We start from the raw sequence: 7,940 nt of genomic DNA, 5'->3' as shown, positions 1-7,940 counted from the left end.
TATCTATCTATCTATCTATCTATCTATCTATACATGGCAATATTTTTTCTTTTCTCATTTTGCATTTAAGTGTAAAACTAGAAAAATTACAAAAATATGACATATAAAGTTCAACAGTTAAATTTTTGAAAAAATTGACTTTGCAATTAAAGGATGGGGAACATGACAAAAGAAGTGTTCATATGAAGAAGATCTAAGAATTTTAGTGAACTTTGAGCCCAATAGGAGTCAAAAACATCGCATTGCAGCCCCAAACTCAGTCAGATTGGATTATTAGAGAAATAGAGTCTAGCCTGAGGGCAATGCTATACTTTGTCCATGTCTGGTCACCTCAGGAATGTTGTGTCGACTTCATAAGATTGTAGGTTTAGACCTAGAAGAGAGTTTAGAGGCCATTGGGTCCAGTCACCTCATTTTACTAATGAGGAAACTGAGTCACAAAAAGTTAGGTCACTTGCCTATATCATATAGCTGGTAAGTATCTAAGGCAGAATTTATCCCAGGTCTTCCTGATTCTAAGTGACACATCTTAGAAAGGATATTGACAGACTAGAAGAGGTCCATGGAAGGGAGACCAGACTAGTAAGAGAATTAAACAAAATAGTAGATGAGGACTTGCCAAGGGAACTGGGATGGCTTAGCCTGAGGAAAAGAACTGAGGAAGGGGCAATTATAGTTAAAAGGCTGTAATGTTAGAGAGGGATTGGACTTATCCTGCATGGCTTAAGGGAAGCTAGCTGGTGCCGTGGTCCTGGAGTCAGGAAGACTTGAGATCAAATCCAGCCTCTGACATTTATTAGCTGTGTGACCCTGGACAAGTCAAGACACTGTTTGTCTCAGTTTCCTCATCCATAAAATGAGGTGGAAAAGGAAATGACAAATCCCTGCAATATTTTTTGTTAAGAAAACCCCAAATGGGGTCATTGAGAGTCAGGCAATTGAAAGGACTGAGCAACAGTACCTGGCTTAGGCAGGTCAGCACTGAAATGATGGATGGAAGTTGCAGAGAATCAGCTCCCAGGCCAACCCGAGGAAACACTGTTGGGTACTGGAGCTGTCCAACTGAACCAGCTGCATCAGGATTCTGTGGGCTCCCCAGCACAGGAGGTCTGTTAAAGGTAGTGGGCAGGAAGGGACTTTCTGGACTAAATGGCCTTTGGAATCCCTTGTAATGTGACAATTCAGTAAGGTACTCACATTTTTATAGCATCTAAAGGTTTACAGAGCACTGTTTTCAAGATAAACCTGGAAGACCAGTAGAGTAAAAATCATTGTTCCCATATTAGATGAATAAACTGAGACTCAGAGATGTTTTGCCCATTGTCCCATAGCTACCATTAAAGTCAAGTCTTCTGACTCAAAATTCTGTGTTCTTTCTACTATACCAAGTGTGGGGAGCCTGCGACCTCGAGGCCACATGTGGCCTTGTTACAACATGGATAATGACATTGTGATTGTGGGGAATGGGGAATGCATTCTCCTATCTAGTCAGAGAAAGTAAAGAAGGGCCAAAGAATCAAAGGACTGGTTCTTCTCCATTCTCCATGCATGGGATCTGGACTGGAACCAGGGTGAAGTAACCTGAGTTTTGACCCAGGAAACTGACATTTAGAACATACTCAAAATATGTGCTGTCCTTAAATCAGCCATATGAAGCTGGAAGAAACTTTAGAAACAACCTAGTCCAACCTTTTAAAAAAAACAGATGAAGAAACTGAGACCTAAAAAGGTTAAGTAATTGACCAAGGGTCACAAAAGGTTATAAGTAAGTGACTGACTGCTGGGATTTGGACCAAGGTCCTCTGATACCCAATCCAGTCTTCTTTATGCATCTTCCTGAGCAGTGTGGAAACAATTGACCTTCATTATTAGTAGGAATAACTGATCAAAATACAGTGTCCAGCAGACTCTCACACCTCCAGTGTTTGGAGTGCAAAAGACTTCTTCTCTATTGCTACCCAACCCCAGTAGCGGCCAGTGCTAACAAGCTGGGGCTGACAAGATAGTACTTACAATTCTGCTTTGGTGCCTTCTGGGGCACTATGGGAAGAGGACAGCTAAGTATGTCCAAGAAAAAGGCTTTCAATAAGATGTAAATGGAGGCAAATATAGATTGAAGACTTTACTATTAATCACCCTAATATAGAACACTTTTAGAAGATAAGGAAGTCATTTCAGGAAGGGGAGAGAAAAACTTTTTTAATAGTGAGCAATATTGGTGGATCTACTCAGCTAAGTATTCTAATTCTACTGCAGAGTGAACCCCTCATTTAGAAATATACAGGTATACATTTAACAAGCCAGTTGGAAACTTGTAAGTTCTCCTTCACCATTAATTATTCATTAGATTTTTAAAAAGGAAGGTTTTTGCTTCAAAGCATTAGGAAACAAAGAACATATTGGTAATTAAAGTGAAAGGAAGATGCTAGATGGTCTGAGCCATTGTATATTTCATAGTCACAGCAGAAAGTCAGATTCAGGGTCTCAGTGAATGCCACTTTCCCTTGAGTAATTAGTCAAACAGCCTATTTGCCTACATATTCCAGTAGCAATTTATTTATTGGGCAGGAGTATTTCAATTTTTCTTCCTCAACAAGATATTTTTGGCCTTTTCCCCCTCAGGCTGCTATATGAGTAATCATGTAATATCTCCATGCCATTAATAAAATGTATGGTAGCATTTGTAATTATTATAAGAACTGGATGTAATTACTGAAGATGATGATCTATGGTTAAGGTATCCCAGACATGAAGATCGTTTTCAGACACAGGAATAAGGATGCTAGCTTTGATTGGAGATATTTATTCCGGAATTTCGCCAGGGTATTTGGTGTCAGCCTTCAAGAATGAATAGGGAGAAAGGAAAGATAAGTCCCCATTGGGGAAATATAATAGATAGCAGCATCTGCAGGCACTTTGTCTTGAGCATAGATATTGTTCTAATGTGTTTCCCAAAGATTTTAATGGAAGCAGAGAAAATAAATGACCATAAGAAGTTGGAACACGCCCTCGAAATCATTCAGCCTCAATAATGTGGCATCATCACTTTGGGTATTCAGAAGTAAATAGGAGAAAGAGCCAAGAGAGCAGAGAACATTTTAATGCTTGTGCTCATGAATCAGTCATTGACCCTGAGAATAGAATCGATCTTTTTCAGTCCCATGGGGGTTTTCTTTCTGATATTTGCTCATCACTTAGGTTGTTCAGCCATGCCACCCTTAGGATTTGTGGACAAAACTGTAGTCTCCCAGTAGGTTGGGAAGCTAGAGTTGTAGTAACTGATAAAGTAATCAGTGCATTAGAGACTATAGAATAATTGCTTTTGACTGAAGGGTTGCATTTCACCTTGAAGAACCCTCTTACTCACTTCAATTCAAAATAAGTTACTATAACTTTCCTGCTAATTGAGATGAATGTAGGCAGCTAGCTTCCTCCTCCCCAGGGGCCGAATAGACTTCAATGACTAATTGGACTTTAGAAAGTGTTGTAATAAACATGACATATTATAGTGGGTATATATGCATAGTTACACATATAAACCTAGGTACATACACCCAGACACACACACACACACATACACCCAATACCAACAACTGGCAATCACAAAGCATTTATTTGGCATCTGTCCTGTGGTATCTTTAGAAAACTCACTTTTTCTGCTGGGTGAGATGGAAATGATAACGGTCATATTATAGAGATGGGAAAAATTCACTGATGGGAATGTAGGCTCTGGGTTTATTCCCTCCATCCTCATTTATATAGGCAGGTCAGATGCCCACAGGGAAACTACTCTGTTTCCCCTCAGAAATTAAGAGGTGGGTCTGAGAAAGCAGGAATGTTTTTTAAAATATGATACAGCTTTTGAACACCCACTGATATGCTTTCCACAGTTGATTATGATATATTAATTAGTCATCAGACTTAATTAACTTTTGGAAACAAGCATTTACTAGAGTGGCATAGTTGGTCCAAAGTCTGTGACACTTTCTCCCACCAGCTCAGACTCCTGGGTAAGGTGAGCTCAAGGCAGAGAGTATGGTGTGACCAGAGTATCCTTCGAAGGTGTTTCCTTTAGTTCTGATGTAGCTTTTCTGTTGGGCTTTTTGGGAGGAGTCTTGGCTCTACTTTCCCCATTTCTTTGAATCTGTCCTGGCATCCTGATGTAGACATTGCTGTCAGATGTTCCAGGAATGTTGCTAGGATAATAATGAGAAGATGAGAAATCCAAAATCTTCTGGACTCTGAAAAATCTCCCCCATGTCTTCCTGTAGCCTGCGTGGTGGCAGCCCAAGAGATTCCTTCTCAAAGCTTGGGCTAGAATGTTGCCTCTTAGCACCCCCTTCACTTGGTTCCCTCATACCAATGAGTTCCTTGCTTTTGTACAGATCCCACAAGGCAATAAAGCACATGCTAATGCTTGTGCCCATGAATAAAATATAGGCCAATATTTGGTTACCAAATCTAGACACCAATTGGAACAGACTTCCCTTCACACCTCCTGAGGTGGTCCAGGGCTTTCTGGCACCTAGTGAAGAATGGCAATGAATTCTAACCTGGTATGGGGCTAAGTAGGCTGCAGGGCTTAAACTCCTTTACAGCAGCAAAATAAGGGAACTAGGCTAGATGATAATCGCAACAACTCACATTTCTATAGCTTGTGGAGATTTACAAAACACTTTCTCTTCAACAGATAAGTGGTGCCAGTGTTATCTCTAATTGAATATAGATGAGGACCTGAAGGCCCTTCAAGGGCAGTTTGGGCAGGTGGAATCAGTGTTGGCTCTGAGTCAACTGACTCGGCCAGTTGGAATCCTGACTCTATCCGACAGATGAATGCTACCTGTATGAATCAAGAGATATACTATCTATATGTCCATGGCAAATACCATCACCTCTCTAGGTCTCATTGTCCTTATTTGCAAAATGAAGTAGACTAAATGACCATGAAGGGCCCTTCTGGTTATGAATCTGTGATCAGGTATAGGTTTCAGGGGCTAAGTCTAATCCAACAAATATTATTAAGTGCCTGCTATGTGTAAGAAAATAAGCTAGAGAAGGATACAAGGCCAAAATGAACAATTTCTGGCCTCAAGAAGTTTACAGTCTACTGGAACAGAGAGTCTTTTCTAGAAGGGACAGGAGGAGGGTGAGGAGGAGAAGGAAGCACTAAACAAGCCTAGAGTCTAGAAGACTCAAGTTCAATTGGTCTCAGACACTTAGTAGCTCTGTGACCCTGGTCAAGTCATTTAAACCTGTTTGCCTCAGTTTCCTCATATGTAAAATGAGCTGGAGAAGAAAATGGCAAACCACTCCAGTTATCTTTGCCAAAGAAAACCTCTAAATGGGATTTTGAGTCCCAAGTTTTTTTCTTCCTCCTTCCCTCCCATCCCTCCTCCTTGCTTCCCCTCCTCTCCCTCCCCAAGATAGCAAGCAATCTGATATAGGCTACACATGTACAATCATATTAAACATATTTCCACATTATTCATGTTGCAAAAGAAGAATCAGAATAAAAGGGGAAAACCACAAGAAAGAAAAAAAAACAACAAAAAAGTTGATCATTGCACAATGTTGCTTTTACTGTGTATAGTGTTCTCCTGGTTCTGCTCACTTCACTCAGCATCAGTTCATGTAAGTCTTTCCAGGGTTTTCTGAAGTCTGTCTGCTCATCATCTCTTATAGCACAATAATATTCCATTATATTAATTTAATACAGTTTGTTCACACATTCCTTGATTGATGGGTATTATTTCAATTTTCAGTTCTTTGCCACCACAAAAAAGCTGCTATAAACATTTTTGTACTTGTGGGTTCTTTTCAATTTTTATGATCTCTTTGGGATGCAGACCTAGTAGTGATATTTTGGGGTCAAAGGGTATGCACAGTTTTATAGCCCTTTGGGCATAGTTCCCAATTGCTCTCCAGAATGGTTGGTTGTATCAGTTCACAACTCTACCAACAATGCATTAATATTCTAATTTTCCCACATCTTCTCCAATATTTATCATTTCCCTTTTCTGTCATTAGCCAATAGGATAAGTGTAAGGTGTTACCTCAGAGTTGTTTTAAATAGCATTTCTCCAATCATTAGTGATTTAGAGCATTTTTATATGACTATAGATAACTTTCATATCTTCATTTGAAAACTGCCTTTTCATATCCTTTTGTCATTTATCAATTGGATAATGACTTATATTCTTTTAAATTTGACTCAGTTCTCTATATATTTGAGAAACGACACCTTTATCAGAAACAGTGGCAGTAAAAATTATTTCTCAGATTTCTGCTTTCCTTCTAATGTTAAAAACTAAAATAAATGAAGAAATAATTATAATAAAAAATCACACCTACAAATGGGGTCACAAACGATACAATAACAACAACACTATTATATTCCATACACATACCATATTTGCTTAGTGATCCTTCAATCAATGGTAACCTCCTTTGTTTCTAGGTCACTGAGCCCAAAGTTCAGTAGATGGGGCAATGTGGGTTAGGGTCTCAGGTGAAGATTTAAAAGAAGTATTTTTTTGTCATATACAAAGCAACATGGGATGCAATATTGATATCTTTTTAGACAGTTGCAATACATGCATACACATGCAGAGTTTCTTTGTGCAATGAGAGCTGATGTCAATGAGGCAGTCTATTGAATAAGTTGACTTCACAGTAGGATCACCATGAGACTCAATGGAGTTGGGCGTTGGGGAGGGCAGGAGGCTCAGTAGTAGCTGTCCATGGTCTTTCTTGCACAGAACTCAAAGGAGTGGACTGTGAGGTGGGATGCAGTGTAAATGGCGAAGGAATGTGAAGAGGCTTGGACCCGGGCAAGACGGGCCAAAGGCAGTCTACCAGAATTCAGGGCAGCTTGATGGATGTAGGCCAAATTTCTGATGGGGAGGAGCTGGGGATGGGGACCCCCAAACATGAGAATGTCTGGGAAATGATGGGAAGAGTCAGGAGAAGGCCAGAGCTGATCTGCCAAAGCACAGGGTGTTTTCAGAGCCAGAGTCCACGAGAAGAGATGAAAATAATAGCCAACATTTAGATAGAGTTTACTATTGGCAGGCACTGTGCTCATATAATAAATTTACTAAACTTCTAAAAAATAATCTATAATTATAATCTTATTTGATCCTCACACCCCTGGGAGGAAGATGCTGTTATGATCTCTATTCTATAGTTAAGGAGACTGAGGCAAAAGGAGGATAAGTGACTTGCCCAGGGTCACACAGCAAGTAAGTATCTGAGACTGGATTTGAACTCAGCTCTTCCTGACTTCAGTGCTTTATCCACTGCACTGCATAGCTGCACTTAAATAATGGCCCAAACTAGTTGAGCCCTCCCTCCCCCCATTTTACAGATGAGGAAACTGAGGCCCAGAAAGGTGACATGACTTTCCCAACATTATCTAGCTATTAAGTGACAGAGTTGGAATTCAAATTCATCAGTCTTTCCATTGTACTATCCTACCTAACAAAAATGATAGTGTGACTAATAGCGCTAATAATAATATAATAGCAATAATAATAGTTAGCATTTTTGTATCGATTGAAAGCCTGCAAAGCACTTTACATATACTAATTCATCTGATTCTCACAAGAACCCTGGGATTTAGGTGCTATCATTATGCCCATTTTACAGAAAGGGAAACTGAGGCACAGAGAGGCTAAGTGACTTGTCCAGGTTCAAACAGCTAGTAAGAGCCTGAAGCAAGTATTGACTCAATGCCAGACAATACTGTGCATGTTTTTGTCTGAGTACCACATAGGTGAGGAGAGAGAGGCTCCTCACAGAAGAGTTAGATAATAAGGGATGCATTACTTTGGTTTCAATTACAGGCAAAGACCATTACTAAGGCAAGGAGATATTTCATTCTTCATCAGCAGAGGTTGTATCCACACTAAATTAAGCAGAGATCCTTGAAGTATATCATT

This window comes from Petaurus breviceps, unplaced genomic scaffold (genome assembly GCF_028583685.1).
Source record: "Petaurus breviceps papuanus isolate PSGF00001 unplaced genomic scaffold, PetGlider_PUasm1.0 207, whole genome shotgun sequence".
Classification (NCBI taxonomy): domain Eukaryota; kingdom Metazoa; phylum Chordata; class Mammalia; order Diprotodontia; family Petauridae; genus Petaurus; species Petaurus breviceps.
The sequence above is the reverse complement of the archived record's forward strand: the minus strand, read 5'-3'. Positions refer to the sequence as shown.